Source organism: Coffea arabica, chromosome 10c, assembly GCF_036785885.1.
Source record: "Coffea arabica cultivar ET-39 chromosome 10c, Coffea Arabica ET-39 HiFi, whole genome shotgun sequence".
Lineage (NCBI taxonomy): Eukaryota > Viridiplantae > Streptophyta > Magnoliopsida > Gentianales > Rubiaceae > Coffea > Coffea arabica.
In genome coordinates, this window is record NC_092329.1 from 9,892,853 (window position 1) to 9,914,556 (window position 21,704).

The 21,704-nt window shown below is 37.1% G+C and overlaps 1 pseudogene; it reads right to left on the minus strand.

The window, feature by feature from the left end:
• Positions 1-18,596: 18,596 nt before the first annotated feature.
• On the minus strand, positions 18,597-19,988 carry LOC140015737 (wall-associated receptor kinase-like 9; annotated as a pseudogene).
• Between the last annotated feature and the right edge of the window lie 1,716 nt (positions 19,989-21,704).

Genomic DNA, 21,704 nt, shown 5'->3' on the forward strand with positions numbered 1-21,704 from the left:
AAAAATTTAATGGGGCAGCACATTGCAATAACGTTTAACCGATCAGCTAAGAATTCTTCAATTCATATGCAAAACTCAAATGTAACTATTAATTCAGACTAAATACTATCAAGGTTTCTATCTTCTGAACACAACATAATAAATTTAATTTATGAGTACTTGTACATCAAATTCAAGACACTGTTTTTTTGTTCACTAACCTTTCCTTTTGCGACTATAAGACCGCAACCTTCTCGGTGTGTGTGGCAGATCCAAAGGATGCTCAATTCGAAAGGGACCTGTTCAGTCATATTGGATGATTGTTGGGGTATCATTTGACTTGTACACACTGTCTGAAATGTCCTTCCCATCACTTGTGTTGCCAACATTTTCTGCCTCCTTCCCATCAGTGGTTCTCCCACTTTGCTCTTTTCCAACTGTCGTCTACCCCATCGAATGTCGATTTGTTGGTTCAGTCTCATCTATTGCTCTGGTTGAGGTCCCAATGTCATCATCATTACCGCCTGCATCTTGTTCTTTTTCACTATCACCGTCATGGTCAGCATTGGAGTCCTTTCCTGCTTCTGTGGATTGATATTCCGAATGATCTTCACTGTCCATATCAAGATGTATTTGCTCTGAATCAGACATCCTCTGTTTCTGCTTTTCGTTTGAAACGACCTCTGTTGTTGCTGTTTTGGCCCTAGGATGAGAACACAGCAATTCTGCAATATTTAATATCCTTTTTTTGGCAACTCACTGTCATACTGTACACTTCTGAAAGCTCAACCTGCTTATACATTAACAAACCACAATGAATAGCCCGTTTCGACTTAATCTGAACAGATGAATTCATCATATTATGCATTGATCTGTATTAATTACTCATGGACCTCATGAAATCTGCCTGTTCGCTTTCAGGTGGTGAAATATTTTTCAAGAAAAGTTACATGAAAATGACTAAGCTGTATTTGGCACACGAATTGCATGAAGTATACAATTAACTTTGTATTTTGCATGAATAATATTCGAGAATTTTTTTTCTCTCTCGTTTCTGTCATAAAATATGGAACAAACGACATGAGCACACTGCGTTTCAAATGTAGCTAGATTATAGCTGAGCACTAGTGTTATTTGTGATCGGCGTTCGAAAAATCTTCCCACCTTTTTTCAAAGCTTAACTACTTCTTTGTCCCATACTCGATTTACAACTAACTTTCCTGATTTTGTATGTCAAGCATAGCAAACGCAAAATGATTGTATGCTGTACGTCAACACTTAATGATTGTATTTGACAAGATTACTTTCCTAAGTTACGTAGCTGTGGCTGCTTACGAATGATTGTTCAAATTATAAAAAATGTATAACTTTAACTTAAGCAACAATAGCGCATAATGAAGTATCAGTTTTAACAGTTAGGCAGCTTACTGCGATATCATGATGCCCGCTGTCCATCATTATTCCAACTAGTTCAGGGGGTAGTTCATTTATCTGTGCACCAGATTCAGCCTCTTCTTCTTCATGCGTCCCAATCTACGAAAACAAAATCAAACCATCACTTCATAAGTACATGGTATGTGTGGCCTATACATACAAACTAGTAAGTTAAAATCCATCAAAAAAAAGTTATCGCTCTTACTAGTTTTCCTTTTCCATAACCTCCGAGATTATCGATCTCCAATGCATCCCGTTCTGAAATTAAAGCATCTGTCCATGCCTTTACTCTTGGTGTAACTCGAGCCACTCTGTGCTTCAGTATTGTCACTCGATCAATGTAATGCACCTGCAATATAATTAGACACTGACACATCAATTATATCACCTACAATTCAAGTACTATGCATAAACAACCTTCATGTGCCTACTTAAAATTTCTTTTTGTTGCATCCCCTACTACTTAGATCACTTACTAACTTTCAATATCACATAACTAAACTTACCAGTAGGACAAACATGCAACCCCCAACATATTGGTGCTGCTTTCCGCTTTTCTTCTGTACTTCTAAAATCCTATTGCATAGTACATTTCTAACGTACTCTGCCCAGTTTAATGAGGGCACCTCAGTAACCACCTTCGTGCAATCCCATAGTCGAATTTTATGCTCAGCCCGTGTAGTTGGAGCTAATAGACATCCACAAGCAAATGCAACAAATAGTCGCTTGAACTCGTCCCCACCGCTCATGCTTACTAACTCTTCGGGCAGCTCTTTCCATTTGTATGTTCAGCGACTTGGTCCAGAATCTCCACCCTCACTGCTATCAGTATCTTCAACTGGTAAGGGGCCATCATTTGGGATTCCAAGGATTAAACTGATGTCTTTTGCTGTTAAGGGTAGCACACCATCTCTATGTAGCTGAAAGCTACTTAGTGTAGGATTAAAATTGTCGATCAGCCAGGTTGCTATGCCGTTCGGAATGGAGCGACACTTTATTTCCAGCAGCCCTCCAAACCCCAAATCTCTGATTTGCTGTTTTTTTGTTTCATCAATGTTCGATGCTAACCAAACCATCTGATTTGGTGAACAACGAATGGTGTACTTCGGATTCTATAATTAAGTTCAAGCACAAAAACTAGTTAGATATACACACATTATCACGTAACAACCTATTTCAGCATCCATGCCTTGTGCTTACCTTAATCTGCTGTTTTCCCGGTATAGTCTTTCCAAGACGCGCCATTTCTCTCTTGTACTCTTCTTTCTCTTTTCGATAGTTCTCTTTTCGATTCTGGACTTCTTCCTCGCTCAACTTATCATATGCTGCTTTAACCATTTTATTATACTGCATTGGATGCATATAATCATGAATCATGTTATATGTAATTCAATATTTTCTAACACAGATTAATATCAGAAACCTCCCCTAATGTTTGTTCTAATCACATGTAGCATCCCCCAAGTTTTTGAAATAACACATAGCATTCCCGACAGTAGGATGTGACAGGTTCTCCTAATCAAAAGGTGAGAAATTATCCAAAAATCACCAACATCTATCCCATGCCACAAACAACCTTAACTCGTTCAGAGGCAAAAAGAAATTCGGATAAGTATTGTTATACCATAACCAAAGTTGAACGGTCATAATTTAAAAATAATCAATGCAGTATACAGAGACCAATACTCCACTACAAGAACTAAGAAGAAAACTGCATACCAAAAAAGATTTTAAAAAATCAAAAAATTCTTTTGACAAACTGCTGATAACTGTTCTGAATTATGTAATATTCTTTGTACAACGTGTAACTCTAATTGAACTATCTGTAAAACTTACCAACACAAGTACGATTATTACATACTATACCCATATCTACACTAACAACTTATCACACTTCTGTTGCAAGGATGTACAAGAAGTTTATATAAAATTACAAAATGATGAAAAAATGTTACACTATTTAGGGATGATTGATCTAACAACTGTTCTTATCCCCCTCCTTAATATTAATTAGTCATGCCGTTTCCAGTAATGTTAACTTTTGGCAATGGACATAGTGCCATTGCCAAAATCGCAATTCCTAACTACATAATAACACAATCTAAACGTAGTTCAAAGATGATGGGAATTCATGAGTATATACCCTAAGCGAGCCATTTGTACTACATAATGGGGTATCGCAATCCATATGTTTCCAAAACACCATCTACAAGCAATAATCTAGACACTGAGGATTGCAATATTAATAATTTACAAACTCCATTCGACTACGATGCAGAAAAAAGCTATTTATACGACCGCATTTTCCCAAATATGGAAGAGCAAGTTTATTTACAACTACAACCACATTCTGAAACTATTGCTGCCATTATGAGAATCCATACTCATATTTTTTATCCCCGTTCGGATCAATGTAATATTTTTTAAATAATGTGTAACTCTACGTGAATTATTTGTAAACCTTAATAGCAGAGACGCAATCTATTGTAAAGATATACAAGAAACTTACATAAAATTACAGAATGTTCAAAACGTGTTACATTATTCAAGGATGATTGATCTAACACCCTTCCCTACCTCGCATCCCTCCAAACGATACATATCAGCATACTCCATGGTGTATGAAGATATGTAATTGTGTTACAACCCTGATGCTATCCTATTATTTATTAGATGATCATTTACATATACTAAAAACCAAGATTTAGACCTGTTTTGCTACTAGGAAATAAACTCTTTTTGGGCTATGGGTACAGGTGGAACAAAAATAAAGTCTCTATCCTATAATTCATTTTTTTCCTATCATTTTGAAATAGAGAGGCTGACAATGACACCAAAATTGTCATTGCAGGGGTGCTAAGTGTGATTTCGAAAACATGGAGGGTGCTAGGTGTGATTAAAAGAAACCTCAAGGGAGGTTTCTGATATTAACCCTTTTCTAATAGTGTTTTTTACTTTTACCGTGCAACAACTATAAATAATTAATGCTTTATTTAGTTCTTAATACATACCTCTATTATCTTAATGCCTTTCGCTGGAACGGTGCTTTGATACTCCTTCCTACACACATTAAATATTAACCAATTAGCTGTGCATTCTACTCATGATTATTATTTTCAATAAACATCAATATTACCTAAACTTCATCCACGCATTCAACGGTGGAACTGGTTCTCTAACTTCACTTGTATCCGCTGCCTCTATTCCTTCATTTTCGCCTAAACTCTTGTTCTGTCTTTCGCTTCTTATTCGTGCCATCCTGTTCATGCATAACAACAAATACAATAAACATATACCACCGAAGTCTCAAATACGACATACGAGTTACACGCTAACATTTCTACTCTGTTTCTTCTATGTACTTGTTAATCCACACCATATAACATTTATCCAATAAATAATACAATCTAACATACATCAATGCAGTCCAAAATACGACATTCCAATTTCAATCTAACAATTCTCTTCTCTTTCTCGCCGGTACCTGCTAATCCACACCATGTAACATTTATCCAACACCACGTAACACTTATCCAACACTTTGTTCATGCACAAGAACTAATACCATAAACATACATCAATGCAGTCCCACGTACGACATTCAAATTTCAATCTAACATTTCTCTTCTCTTTCTGCCTGGTATCTGCTAATACACACCATGTAACAGTTATCCAACACCATGTAGCATCTATCCAACATTTTGTTCATGCACAACAACTAATACAATAAACATACATCAATGAAGTCCCAAATACGCCATTCAAATTTCAGTCTTAACATTTCTCTTTTCTTTCTGTCCTGTACCTATTAATCTACACCATGTAACAGTTATCCACCAATATGTAAGATTTATCCAACATTGTCTTCATGCGCGTGAACTAATAAAACAGATACACTAATGAAAATCACAAAATGATACATACCAATTTTACACTAACATTTCTACTCTTTGCTTCTCTGTGCCTGTTAGTCCACGACATGTAAGACTTATCCAACATTATGTTCATGTACATCAACTGATACACTAGACATACATCAATGAAATCTCAAATATAACATACCAATCTCCGACTATCATTTCTAATTTGTCCTTCGCCTCTACCCTTTGTCATTTTCTACATCTTTTCCTTATACTATGTACTACATCTCACAAGTTTTGACTTTCTTATGTTAATGTTTTACACTTTAACACACCGTATCAATGTTTCTCCATGTCACTTTTTTCCTACATAACATAATTTTTAGCCAACGTGCTATATTACCCTTCATTGCACTGAATTATCTTGCCACTATTTAGTTTCGCAGTGTATGATACACTCAACGCATTGTACTATCTACTTAGCATTTTGTAATTCAGCATCTACACCCATTTTTACGCCTACGAAATCCCAAACCCATTCACACATTTTATCAAGCAGTTGTGCCGCAAGATTTCCCCCTCCTTTCCCATCTCCTGTTTCAATGATCACATACAATTTTACATAACACTTCTATCACGCTGAACGTTTTTACTTACTATACACAAAAGCGTCATAGTGTACACCAAAAACAACCACAAGTAAGGTCCTTCCACTTTGAAGTATAAATTACACAACTGTATCATCCCAGGTTTCCACATGTTTTACCTTTACGATTTGTGGTCTTTAACTACTCAGGATCCCACGCTCTTCAACTTTGAAGCTGAGGTTCACGTTTCTTCTTCTTTTACTAAAGCCGATTCACAACAAAATTGGCCTTCTACCACCACTTCTTCCTTCTGCTTCCTCTGCTCAGCCTTCAACAATGCCACAGTTCCACAGCTTGACTCCAATGTCACACTGTTCTTGCCAATCTCCTCTTTTTCTCTATTATTTCTCCTCTCGTCTATTGCCCTAGTTTTTTGATAGTTATGAATTTCGAATAGTGGCAACTGCTTCGTGGGTTTGGGAGAGGGTCTAAGTGGGAACCTTCATTTTCAACCTTTCATTTTGGGCGGGAGGACACTTACCAACGTTGCTGCCGTTCCGTAACTTGCCGTTACCCCAGATACGATTTTAGATTTTTTTTTTCCCTTCTCAATTAATAGAACGTCGTCGTTTTGGTCTCACCTGAAGGCTTGCTGACTTGGACCATTTCTCGCCTCACGTTCGATTTTGTGAGGGGACCGTTCAGGAGCGGTCCTTCTGAGGACCGCTCCTGCCCCGTATCCATTTTTCCGTTTCCTACTTGTCATCTTAACTTTCCCAAACCCTCTCTGCATTTTGACGACTTGATGGGATCTCTTGATGGTAAGAACGCGTTGACCGCTCCTACCGTAGGTAGGGATGCAAAGAACGACACGTGTTGTAGTGTAATGTGCTGGTAATAGAAACGTTATGTTGTGACCAACGTCGCGTGGAGATGAAACAAAATGAAACGTGTTCGGATGCAACCAAATGCCGAGGAATACCGTACACCCATTAATATGTGTCGTTTTTAATTTTAATATAATTAACCAATTGCAATGATATTTCCCTAACTTTGTTTTATAGGAACTAAATACGTCAAAATAATTTTTTTGTTAAGTCTAATACAAAGACTAAATCAATTGGGGAAGATTTCGTTATTATTAAGTTGAAGCATTTAATTGTTCATTCTTATTTTGGCAAACTTAACCAATATATATCAAGCACGATCATATTTTATTTTTGTAAGTAATTGAAACTGAAATTATATTGCAAAATCATTGCCAATGTTTCCTACTTCTTGCTATGGTATGTTTGGAAGACTTTAACTTTACCAATTAAACTTAACTAATACAACCATATTTTTGGGTTCAATCCAAGCACAAAACTAATAATGACATTTTAAACATTTCCAAAAATTTAAAAACTTCAGAAACAATAATGGAGACACAAAAGCTCAATGGCTGCTTAGGATGCAAATGTTGTCTTCAAATACACGCACAATACATTTATGTCTGTGTCTATATGCATGGATTTATATCACTCTTCTAAGGATGAAAGAGTGGAAAAAAATGCCAATACCTCGGCATTAACGTCACATATTTTAGTAATAGACATAAAAAACCAAACCAGTACTACTATTCAAGGACTGTTATCGATTTCATTACACAACAATACATACAATTTCATGGACAACAAATATAGAACACACAATTAATACAAATTTATATGAGGTAGGTCATCAGTAGAGTTGATCAAATTGAATATAAATGATGAACCATGGATTTGGGAAGCGTGTGAAAAGGAGGGGATTTATTTTAAATCAAAAAAATATAGACATAATAAAAGATAACAAATTTTAAATACGTCCACATGGCGAGAGGATACATATTTTACTTCACACAAGGTTGGTATCATTAAATCATTAAATGGTTCATGGGCATTTTTAGTGAAAACAACCAATTGCAAATATATTTCCTTAGTTTCGTATTACAGTTCTTAGATTGTCATGCTTGCTTTTGGTAAGATTCGTAAAACAATAAATGAATTGAGGGAGGTTTCCTTAACACCGGTTTATAAAATTTAATTGTTGATTTTAATTTCGGTAACGTTACTAACCAATACAATTTTTGATTGTTAATTATAGTCAAATAACATTTCTTTCCTATTTTTCAAATGCCACATTTGCAAGTGTAGACTTTTACAGACTATACTTAATGAATAAAAGCACATATTTAGTTCCAATGCAAATAAAAAGACATTAATGATATTTTGATCGTTTCAAATCAATTAAAAAATTGAGAAAAAAGAATGAACAATTCAAAGCTCAATCGGATGCTTAGGCTGAATATTTGGGTACTAAATATATATATTATATATATGTGTGAATCCTTTTCTATTTTAAGTTGACGCACAACTAGTACATTTACCTCCAGTTTTTGTTCTTCCAATTTCTTCTCCCCCGCACGTGTCAAATTTATAATTATTATCTATTTTAATTTCGATACTTTCTTTACACACAATAACATTTAAAGGGAGTTGTCGTATTTTTCCATTCCTTACAGGAAAATGGGCAAATGCTATGTACTTCTGGTTCAATCCTACAATTATCCCTTCCTCTACTATCCAAACAGTCGCTAGCATACGCTATTCCTTGATACTTGGTTGCATCCGGACACGTTCTATTTTGTTTCATCTCCACGCGCATTGGCCACAATATAACGTCTCTGTTACTAGCACATTATACTACAACACGTGTCATTCTTTGCGTCCCTACGATAGGTACGGTCCTACCATGAAGGGATCCTGACTTGATGCCTCAAAACTGTTGGTTATTTGAAGCATAAACAAAGATATCAAAACTATATTGAAGGCTGAAAAAGGAGCTTTATTTCTTCATTCATCAACACCCTATTTATAGTGCTTACAAAGAAACAAACTAAAATAATTTCAGCTAACAATTCTCTAGAAAATCTAACAAAAACTACTTGATAACATGATCTTCTACCTGGCAAATCTTAGCAAAAATATTTGATCCTAACAATAAGACTTATTCTTCTACCAATTGAATGATTCTGATATCAAACTTAATCTGATAAAATCTGTAGGAAAAGCTGGCATATCTCAACACTCCTCCTTGGCACTTTTACTGTAGATCCCCAACTGTCTTCTTAGGCATTCAAACCTTGTTTTGGACAAGGCCTTCGTAAAAATATCTGCAATCTGATAATCAGTCTTGCAATGAACTAGAACAATTTCTTCATTCTTTTGAACTTCTCGAAGAAAATAATATTTAATTTTGAAATGCTTAGTCTTCCCATGAAATACTGGATTGTTGGAAATAGCTATAGCAGCTTCATTATCAACAAAAATTTGAGTAGCTTCTTGTTGAACTTGATTTAGATCAGCTAACAATTTCCTAAGCCATAAGGCTTGATTAACAACGGCCGTAGCAGCAACATATTCTGTCTCAGCGGTAGATTGAGCTACCACATCTTGCTTCTTAGAATTCCAGGAGAAACATCCAGAACCCAGGTTGAACAAGTATCCAGAAGTGCTCCTCATATCATCATATGAACCAGCCCAGTCACTATCTGAATAGTCATGTAACTCTAATTTTTTTGATTTTTTGAAACAAACTCCAAAGTTAGCAGTGCCTTTGACATACCTGAGTACTCTTTTTGCAGCTTTGAAGTGCAACTCACTTGCACAATGCATAAATCTAGACAGTAAACTCACAGCATACATAATATCAGGCCTTGTTGCTGTAAGATACATCAAACAACCTACAAGACTTCTGTATAGGCCTTCATCAACTTTGGCAGCTCCATCATCTTTACTAAGCTTCTCGTTCTCCATCAATGGAGTGCTAATTGATTTGCAATTTTCCATATTAAACTTTTTCAACACATCTCTTGCATATTTGTGCTGACTTATGAAGATTTCTTGTTGAGATTGAATAACCTCCATGCCAAGAAAATAGGACATCTCTCCCAAGTCTGTCATTTCAAAGACTTGCTTCATCTGCTCCTTAAACTGATTTACCAAGATTGGCTTACTTCCTGTGACAAGCAAATCATCAACGTATAGTGAAATAACAATTATATCATCATTGACAATTTTGACATAAAGAGTTGATTCACTCAAACTCTTCTTAAATCCAATCTTCAGAAGATGATCATCAATCCTGCTGTACCAGGCTCTTGGTGCCTGTTTTAGGCCATATAGCACCTTGTGAAGTAGGTACACCTTGTCTTCTTGACCTTTCACTACAAATCCTTAAGGTTGCTCCACAAAGATCTCCTCTTCCAAGTAGCCATTTAGAAATGCTGACTTGACGTCAAGTTGATAAACTCTCTAGTCCTTTTGAGCTGCAAGTGCTAGGATCAACTTGATGGTGTCAAATCTTGCTACTGGTGCAAATGTATCCGAGAAGTCCATTCCAAATTGTTGAGCATATCCCTTGACGACCAACCTTGCCTTGTGCTTGTTGATGGAACCATTAGCATTTAATTTGGTTCTAAAAACCCACTTTACACCAATGGGTTTCTTGTGAATTGGTCTGTCCACAAGCGCCCAAGTCTGGTTCTTTTCAATCATTCTCAACTCCTCCTTCATTGCCTCGATCCACTTCAAGTCTTTGGCAGCTTCTTCATAATCTGCAGGTTCAAGAACTGCAACATTACATTTGTTATAAATGTCAGAGAGTAATTTGGTACCTCTAACTGGAATATGATCTATTGATTCATCAATATTCTCCTCCTGCAATTCTTTAGATTCTGATCCCTTGAAATGTTCAACTTTGGAATTGATCCAGTCCCATGTTGCGTATTCATCAAAATGGATGTCTCTACTAACTATCACTTTTGCAGTCAAAGGTTGATAAACTTTATAACCTTTGGTACTGCTGCAATAGCCAATTAGAATCCCAACTTCTGCCTTTTCGTCAAGCTTGCCTCTCTTTACATCAAGAATATGTGTGTAGCAAATGGAGCCGAACACCTTCAAGTTTTGTACTGAAGGTTTATATCCAAACCAAGTTTCAAACGAGGTTCTGCCATTCAATAATTTTGTAGACAACCTGTTTAAAAGATACACTGCAGTATTGACAGCTTCTGCCCAAAACTTCTTTGGCAATTTTTTCTCAAACAACAAACACCTGGCCATCTCCATGATTGTCCTGTTCTTTCTTTCACTTACTCCATTTTGTTGTGGAGTATAAGTGACAATTAATTGATGTTCAATTCCTGCATCTTCACAAAACTTGTTGAACTGATTAGAAGTATATTCTGTTCCATTATCTGACCGAATCACTTTAATCATCTTGCCACTTTGATTTTCAATCCAATTTTTAAACTTCAAAAAAATAGCAGCAACCTCTGATTTTTGTTTCATGAAATAGACCCAACAATATCTACTGAAGTCATCAATGAAAACTATGAAATACCTGCTGCCATTTAATGAAGAAGTTCTCATTGGACCACATACATCTGTGTGAACACGTTGAAGCCTTTCTGAAGCTCTCCAAGATTTGTTGTGAGGAAATGACAATCTGCTTTGTTTTCCCAATTGACAAACTTCACAAACTCCACCTTTATCTTCTATAAAAGGCAAGTCCTGCACAAGACTATTCTTATGCATGTAGTTAAGTGCAAAATAGTGATAGTGGCCCAATCGTTTATGCCATAATTTAGATTGATCCACTAAACTTGGATATGCACTTGAACCTGCTTTCAACCAATTTAGAGAAAAACTGTTTCCATTCATTTTTACTGAAAAAAGTTCACCTCCATTTTGATCATAAATGATGCAGTTCCTATTTTTGAAGACAACAGAATAATTTTTCTCAAGCAACTGTCCAACACTCAACAGGTTTTGATTAATTTCAGGTACATATAAAACATCATAAATTATTTTTTTACCTGAACCATAATCAATAACCACATTACCTTTGCCTTTCACCCCAATACAATCTCCATTTCCAATTTTAACTTTGGAAATATATGATTTATCCAATTCCTTGAATATGGACTCATCATATGCCATGTGATGAGTACAGCCACTATCAATTAGCCAAGCTTCACTGGAGGTCTTGCTTGCAAAGCAAGTGGCCACAAATAATTGCCCCTCCTCTTGTTGGTCAGCTATTTGAGCATATTAGTCTCTTCTGTTATTTTTGCATACCTTTTCAACGTGTCCCTTTTGATTGCATGACCTACATTGGATGTCAGGTCTCCACCAGCAATATTGTTACAGATGTGAAGTCTTTTTGCAATGTGGACATTGAGGAAATTTTCCTCTTCTTCCTTCATCTCTGCTAGACTCACCTTCTTTCTTGCTCTTCTTGTTCCACTGCTGTTTCTTTTCTTTGCCACCTTGTTGATTTTGAATTTGTCTCTCACCTGAAAAGCACCTTCTACTACTTCCTCCTTTCGGATAGCTCTTCTCTGCTCTTGTGCTTGTAATGCATTGATTAGTTCTGGCAAAGTGATTTGAGACAAATCCCTTGAATCTTCAAGGGAGCAAATCTTGGCCTCAAACCTTTCAGGTAAGCTCACCAAGACTTTCTCTATAACTCTGCTATCTGGTAATTGTTCTCCAATCGATTTGATTTTATTCACAACATCTAAGAGTTTGTCAGAGTACTCTTTGATGTTTTCTGTGTCTTTCATCCTAAGGAGCTCAAACTCTCTCATAAGGTTCAAAACCTGCATTTGTCTTGTTCTGTCATTGCCTTGAAAAGCCACTTTGAGAGTATCCCAAGCTTTCTTTGCAGTTTCACAAGTCATAATTTTTGTGAATACTGCATCAGAAACTGCTAAATGAATGCACGTCATAGCTTTTGATCTCCCTTTGGTTGCATCTCTATGGGCTCTCATTTCTGCAATAGTTGGATCTTCCGATAATTCAGGAACAGGATCTGTCTCTACCACATCCCAAAGATCATTAGCATCCAAATAGGACTTCATTTTGACAGCCCAGATTTGGTAGTTTTCACCAGCAAAATTTGGAGGATTGGACAAGAAGTTATTTCCTGGCATTTTGATGTTGAAGGCTTAAGTGTATAATTTTATAGTGAAAAGGGTTTCTCACCAAGTTCACTCACTCTCAAAGAAACAGGCCCTTAAGATTTAGGCTCTTGATACCACTTTGTTGGTTATTTGAAGCATAAACAAAGATATCAAGACTATATTGAGGGCTGAAAAAGGAGCTTTATTTCTTCATTCATCAACACCCTATTTATAGTGCTTACAAAGAAACAAACTAAAATAATTTCAGCTAACAATTCTCTAGAAAATCTCAACAAAAACTACTTGATAACATGATCTTCTACCTAACAAATCTTAGCAAAAATATTTGATCCTAACAATAAGACTTATTCTTCTACCAATTGAATGATTCTGATATCAAACTTAATCTGATAAAATCTGTAGGAAAAGTTGGTATATCTCAACAAAAACAATAACACAATCAAAAACTCCCTTTTCAAGGCTTCTTGTGTCCCTATGGCCTCCCTTTTAAACATCCCAACTACATAGTATAGTTAATATAGTGCTATCCAAACACTCCCATAGTAAATATTCAGATATTCAAATTCTCTCTCTCTCTCTCTCTCTCTCTCTTCCCCTTGTTACTATCAACCGATTCTGCCTTCTGAACTAAGCGTTTGAAATTTGGAATTCATTCTTAAAGACCCAAATTTCAGGAACAAAATCCTATTTTTCATCCATTGAATTTTTAAAGAGAGAAAGGAGACGAAAGGGTGTTTTTGTGGTTTGGGGGGGGCGCATTTGGGTAGAAAGCCTTGTGAGAAGAAGAGAGGAAGAAAATTCATCACTCCTACCTTTCCTCTGATTTCTGGATCTACAAGAAAGATTTCGTGGGGGAGGAGGATGTTTTCATTGGTAGGAGTTGATGTGTTTTTCATGAGTCTACAAATGTGGGGTGTGGTGGTGTTGATCACTGTTGATAGTGGTGGCAGAGGAACTCAGGAGAGGAGGTGGAGATGAGGCCTGCTGGCGAACAGACTTGGAGTTATTAATATGGTGAAAGCAGTGAATGATTTAATGGGAGGTCGTGGCAAACTGTAAGTCTCTTGGTCTACACGTGGGACTATAGATCGAGTTTATCCAAGCTTTTACCATGTAGAAATGTCGGCCACATGAGAGTAAGAAGTTTTTTGGCATTACAGTTTTCGAAGAATTTTTCGAGAAAAAAATTACTTTAGCACTTTTTAAAATGTAATATAATATGAGGTAAACAAAAGTGATTAGAAAATATATAAAAAAAAATATTCACTGAAGATAGAAAACAATTTTCTCCAGAAAGTGCAATCCAAACTTTTTGAATCCTAAGGATACCAAGAGTTGCTTTTTCTCTATTTTTTATTTGATTATCAACCATGGCAAGATCTATAGGTGTATCCAAATTTGCGGAAACATAATTTAAGTTTGGGTTGGCTAACATAATATCTATATTTATTGTTCTTCATTCAAAAGATATTTTTTTTCATGGCAATTTCGTTTACAAAAGACGCTTAAGTACTAAAATTAGTAGTATCTTGGAAGTTTAGTGAAGCTCACTACTCACAAATCATGCTTTTATGTATAACAAGTGGATATCAGTACTAAAAGTTAAGTGATTGTGTCATGTAAATATAGTGATATGCATAATTGGCAGTTCAATTTTGTCCCCACTTGCCAGGGTGCGCAAGTGACCACTAAATTTCAATTAAATGTCTCATCTTGGTGTTTTTTTTTTTTGTCTAGAATTAATTATCCAACTAGTTCTCCAAACTCCATCAAAATTCATCCATAGCTCCATCTGATTATCTATTTTAGGGGTTATTTTTTGACTATTTGCCTCGCCCAATATACCCATTTATGAAGATCAATGTACGCATGTGAGATGCCAAAGTACACTCTCTGCACATATGTTAACGTCTAAATGAAATGTTGCAGCAATTTGCAGCTGGGGATCAAGCCAATAGGGATATTTCGGGGCTTTGACCATTTTATTGATAAAATAAGATTCAGTAGTCAATTCAAATGAACAATTAGGACACGTGTTGCTATACAAGTTGAAATAGTATGGCCATTTAACACAGTCACCTGGCCGTTAAAACTCCTTTCCTCTGGGTTAAATCTTTTGCAATTTCCTCTGTCAACCAAAAGAAAAAAAAAACATGTGTTATCTTACCTCTGTTATTAATAACTGGACAAATTAGCAGAAATACATGTCATGAAGCAGATTGAAGGAATAGTTTTTAACTGAAGAAATTCAGATTTGGCATCTTAAATACGAGGTAAGCCATTCATTAGAAGCTGGGAGTTTAATTCTTGAAGAAACATGACAGAATGCATGGAGTGACATCGTCAAGAAAAAACCACGTTTTCTTATTCCAGCAAGATAATGTCTTGGTCTGGCGATCACGCCTTCTGTAATTTATTTCGGATGGCAGTCACTCACTAGCCCACTTCTTAGCAGTTAATTTTCTTCTGTAAGCTGAAGTTAGTTAGGACAGCCACTACCTAAACGTTAGGATCATTTTCTTCATTGCCAGAATTATAACCATGTTAGCACTTAGCTTGAAAAATGGAATTGCTCTCCTCAAGCATCTCTCTCTTCCTCTAGCTTTCTCTTGTAACTCCCTCTACAACAATTTCTTTCTCTGTTTTCCTTCAATTCTGTCCTCTGCATTTTGTGGGAATGTCAATATTATCCTCAATGAATTTTCGTATTATTTGAGCCGAAGCAAATTACTGCTTCAATACTTAATTTTCAGCAGCAATATGTACACTGAATCGGATTAGCACAGAAATATAAGAGGTGTTAACATCTGGTATGAATAAAGGGACAGATAACAGAAATATAGCAGACATAACACAGTTACATACTTTCCCTTGCGAGACTAGTGTGGTCTAATTTCTCCATTCCATTTTTTTTTTCAGACATAATTTGTTCATTCTTCTCTGAAGGCTTGCAAGATACTGCAGTATAAAACATGATGAAAAAGAGAAGGGATTGAAGTTGGAAGGATAGTTTCCCAACTTTTCTTCTGGCTCTAAGACATGTAAGAAGCTATGGCTTCCAAAAAGAAGCTACTGATGATTTCTTTACTCACTGTCCTTATAATAGTAATACTGAGGAAGACTGGATATAACATAGCATGCAAAACCTGATTTATCTGCTCTGATGACTTAAATCTGGAGGTAATTGTGTGTAAAAGCTGATATATGCATCTATCACTAAAAACCTGATTATATGCTGAGGCATTCACTATTTTGGACTTTAAGTTAAGCCGCTCAACAGCCTTCTGCGACATTCTGCTTTGAGAACCTTTAGTTCTATATCAAGAACAGAAAGGGCCATATACGGACCCAATGCATTTTGTCTAATTAATAAGGCATTACTCAAGACTCGGAACTTAGATGCTAATTACTATAATGACCAAGAAATCATAGATAACCTGTTGAATTACAACTGAAAAAGAAAATCCTCACTTTCTACAAAATTAGCTTGGATTTAAGTAACAGGAAGCCTCAGCAAGCCCAAGTCCAAGATCAAACCAGAATCCCTAAATTTGTACTAGTAGAAGCCACTTTACATTCTTAAAATATTCCACAAAACACAACAGAAGTCAGCCAAAAATGTGAGTACAGTGGTAACGAAACTAGAAAACTTGAGGCCTCTTAATGGATAATATATGATAATTCGTGAATGGCAAGCCATGATCATGAATCTTTTTCTCCATTGCTGCTACCATTTTGAAATCTCCTTTCGGGCGCTTCAAATCATCTGCCTCAGATTTTGTCTCTACAAGTCTTTGTTTAACTGTCACATGTATTGTGCTGTTGGATTTATCCCCAATAGAATCCTGAAAGTTATTAATCGGGACGGAACAGAGACGAAATTTGGGACACATGATTTCAAGCGGGAACTGGGACCAAGTCTAGATTTCAAATATCCCAACACATCTCATGTCCATCCCAATCTGTAATAATCTCTCCGATCCCATGGCCTCTACAAGAGGCACGAGCCATACGAAGGATCCAATGCACAATCGATCACCACATCCAATGAATCTGGTGCATGGTTCGAAGTCTCGGCCGAGACCGAGACGACTCGGCCGAGTCGTCACCGTCTCGGCCCCTACCAATACGATACCGTGACGAAACGATACCGAAATACTTGACTCGCCGAAAAATCTGCCGAGTCGTCACCGCGACGGATTGACTCGGCCGAGTTACACTGAGTCACTCCGAGTTATCCCGAGTCAAGACGAGAAATCAGCCGAGTCACACCGCGACGGATTGACTTGGCCGTTTCTTTTGCCATTTTTTAATTATTTTTATTTAGCATACTTTTTTATATTATTAACAATTTTTAGAATATTAAATACTTTAAAATTGGCATCTCACCGAGACCGCGATCGATATGCCGAGACCGATGTGGAACGTTCCAGGCCGCGACCGCGACCGCGAGCGTGACTTTGAACCGTGATCTGGTGCCAACGAACCGTATGCAATACAGCTCCCGTCATGGAGAAAAGGCCCCAACTGATGAGCTATCCTACCATTCACCTTTTCAGCGTCAACATTGTAATTCAGGCTTTGATCACAGCATATGCTTCATTCAACATTTTGCAACATGAATCCAACTCTTCTTCGCAAGAATCCAGGGAAACTGCTTTGCCGTTTTCCAATCTCAATTGCTCTTCTCCCTGTTAACTCCAAGTCTGCAAACCATTAGGTTCTCTTGGATGGCTGAATAATGCAGCCTAAAATGGGTTTTCCCTTGTGAAGCAATGCAATTAAAGTCCCAAATCCATCCTGGTAATTGCAGATAAAGGCCTCAGTGCCATGAACAAGGTCCAAATCCCAAACAAAATCAGGAGCAGCCGCCCCTTCTGCCATGGCCTGAAGATTACTCCACTTTGTTTCTTCTCCAGTACTGCATGAGAAGGGAACATCTTTAAAATAATTGAAAGCATGGCTTCCTTTGCTCTGATTTCGGCCTCTGTAACTCGACCCTCACCATTCTTTTCACAGGACTTGATTCGTCTCCTTTGGCCACGGTAGGCATCTTCCGATGATTTCCTCCAGCCTTGTGGGCAACACTGACACATTCATCTAGTTCGGCTTCAGGAGAGAGAGGATTCGCCATTGATATGTTCGCAGCTTCTTTATTGTGTTTTGCGCTTTGAAATTTTTTGCTGGTGAGTCAAAAACTTAAAAAGAACCTACAGTGATAGACAATAATCGATCTTGGGCCAATATATATAATGAGGGATAATGTTTTAGTCAGTTTAGCACTCAGAAGCAAGCAAGATTTTTTTTTATTTAATTTTCACTGTACTGATAAAAGAGTGTAGGCTTTATGAAGAAGTATTATAGAAGTCGATGTGTAATTTCGTGCCAATATTTATGATGGAATGCTAATTGAGAATGGGTTGGAACTTTGCGAAAATACTGCTGTTTTGAATTCATTTTAGGCCTTTCAACTATACTAAATATGGACAGAGTAGCCATCGACTTATGATACTGAATTATGAAATTATTAATGAAACTAGCAACCATGAACTAAATGAAGTTCAAAGAATATGGCTAAACTTAAAAGCTGAATTAAGCAAAAGTTCCATAGGTGATCTTCCCAGTGATGGGCATGATGGCCAGTTAGAAATTCACATGGCACTAAAAGAAGCATTGAAGAATTACGTTAGTATGAAAAATTTTTCATAATCAAAGTTATTTTAGAAAACATAAACTCCTTATTTGTTACCATAACAAATTTCAGGATGCCCAAGGCATGACATGGCCAGTATGAGCATATCTGGGAACTTAATGTACAACTCTAACCACTAACAGAGTAATGAACTAGTGCTTATTCATAAGTGGATCGACATCCGAAACAGATCTAAAGCTATCACCTTCAGTTGTCCATGTATAATTTGTTATCAGAAAACACGACAGATTCTCCCTCAATGTGGCTTGGACTTTGAAAATTTTCTGGAATAGTTGACTGCACTGATGATAGTTTCATGCTTTCCAATCCAATGGCAACTTCCTTCATAGTTGGCCTTTTCTTCCCATTTAAGTTTAAGCATCGTTGTGCAAGTTTAGCAACTGCTGTGATCTCCTGTTCATTCCCTTGATTTATGAGCTCAGGATCAAGAATATTTCTGAGAGAATCCTGTTCCATGGATATCAGGAACCTTGTTGCCAAACTCAAGTTAGAATCTTCATCTGTTGCTGCTGAGGATATTGGCTTTTGTCTTGTCAAAAGCTCAGCAAGGACCACCCCAGCTGTAAACATCACTTTTCTCTGTAAATTGGCTTGACTGGAAATATTCTGGATCCAAATAGCCAAAAGTCCCTTTAACTACAGTAGTTAAGTGAGTTTTGTCAATTGTCACAGACCTTGAAGTTCCAAAGTCTGATACTTTTGCTATGTATTTTTCATCCAAAAGTATATTGCTGGATTTGATATCTCTGTGGAAGATTGGAATTGAACTGCTGAGTGTAGATACGCCAATGCTCCTGCTACCTCGATGGCTATTCTTAGTCTCAAATTCCAAGTCAAGGGAAGCTCCTCATTATTTCCATTATGTATGAGGGTAAAGAGGGTTCCATTAGGGATAAATTCATAAACTAGTAGTGGGACTTCAGTCTCCAGACAACAACCTAGAAGCTTTACCACATTCTTATGATTGATTTGTGAAAGCAAGACAACCTCGTTGATGAATTGCCCCAATTGGTTTTCATCAACCTTTTTTGACTTCTTGATTGCTACGATTCTGCCATCCGTTAGCATCCCTTTGTAAACTGTACCTTGACCTCCTTGACCTAGTATGCGATTTTCATTGAATCCATCACTGGCCTTGTTCAATTCTTTAGCAGAGAATAGCATTGTTTTCTCAACCCCACCTTCATCAGCAGATAACTGGTGTTGCAACAAAAGACCTCCATTTCGTTTAAAAAATTTCTCTTGGCGCTTTTTGTTGCGTCTCTTTTTCACTACTTTGTACAAGGTATAAGTAGCTATCATGAGAAATAGTACGCCAACACCCGCAAAAGTACCTGTACAAATCCGATATTGCAATGATTGCAAATTTTTAGAGTCGAGACTGTTGTTGTACAAGCACGGTGCATATTACAGTTAACACACACTGAAAGATTGGTTTCAAACGAGTTGCCAGTTGAAGTTCTTGTGGGTGGTGGCTTTGGCCGGGAGATTTTTGGGCTGAGAAAGAGGAAAAGGTTTACTTGTCTAAGTTTTCTACGTATTAATGTGCCTTTCCTATGTGTGGCTGTAGTTCTTTATGTCCTTGGTGGGGGTGTCAAAGTTGAAGCGGAAGAGAGCAGTAAGGCAATTACCAAATGCAAGAGCATCGGTAAAATCAACCGATTGAAGCCCATTAGAATGGTTTTTCAAAGAAGCAAGTTTCCCTTTACGGAAGAGAAAGTTGCAATTGTTAATTGTGCACTACAAAGGACTTCGAACTGCCTATAGGGTCGTTTTATAGGCATTCGAAGTAAAGGGAAGGAAATCAGTAAAAAAAATTTCTCTCTACTTGAGAGCTTTCTCTCTCTAGCTGAGACCTTTTTCTCCTCTGGGTGGGAGAGTGAAATTTCAAATTCCAAAACCCCCGCTCAAACGCTACCAGCACCTATTCACTCGATCAGATATCTGTTAAGCTCAACATACTTCTGATTCCCAATTATAGTTGCCAAAATTCTGTAACCAGACAACAACCTTTGAAGTGCGGAAGTTGAGGAATCTAGAAAAACCAAAAAGATACTTTAAAACTTTGAGGATGCAATAGACTTGAAGGGTTGATAGAAAGGCCAACCATAAAGGAGGAAGCAAAAAGGTGGTCGGCCACACCAAGACAGCAAATGTTTGTTTCAAATCTAGGCCACCCATAATCAAGGTACAACAGTCTTGTTCTGCTCTACTGTGCCTGCTTCATGCATATTCACATGCACGATTAGAGTTGCATTTGCCTATCTGAAAGTGTTTTTACATTTAGAAGAGTGTAGTCTGTATTTCCTTTTCCTACTAGTTTGTCAAATTCTATCATTTGCATTGATATAGTTAGAGGAATCCCTCTTAGATCTCCTAAGCTCCATGGCGGATGAACTGGAGGAGGTTTTGAAAAAATTTGCTCTGTCCAACTTAGAACAGGATGGAGCATGGTTGGAGCTGGATGATGTAGATCTAGGAGTTTCCGAATGTATGACTAGTCTCATTGGGAAGATAAGAGGAGAAAAAGTGGCAAATTTTACGGGAGTTAAGAATTTTGTCACTGTAGCTTGGGGATATCCTAAGGATCTCACTATAACTGAATTGGGGCCTAATCTATTCCAGTTTTTCATACCTGACCAGGAGAACAGGTTAAGAATACTTAATGGAGGGCCTTGGCTGATTGATAGTCAAATATTAGTGTTAAACAGATGGGAGAAAGGAATTGAGGAAAACCCTGAGGCCTTTAAATTCGCACCAATATGGGTACAAGCTTGGAACTTGCCAATCCACTGGATTTCTAAGGAAGTTGGGAGGAAAATAGGCAAGGTGTTTAAGGAAGTCAAGGAAGTGTTAATACCTCACTCTGGAGGTAAGGAAGGAAAACATCTTAAGATGCTAGTGACTGCTGATATGACTCAGCCGTTGCTCAGAGGAGTTGCAGTTAAGATGAATGGAGTAACAAAATGGATTAGTTTCAGATATGAAAGGGTACCAGATTTCTGTTACAACTGCGGAATAATTGGCCACAGTGAAAGGAAATGCAAAAATGTGGTGGCTATAAGAAAAGGGCAACAGGAAAATCAATTTGGTCCCTGGCTGAGAGCCCAAGTTGGGAAAGG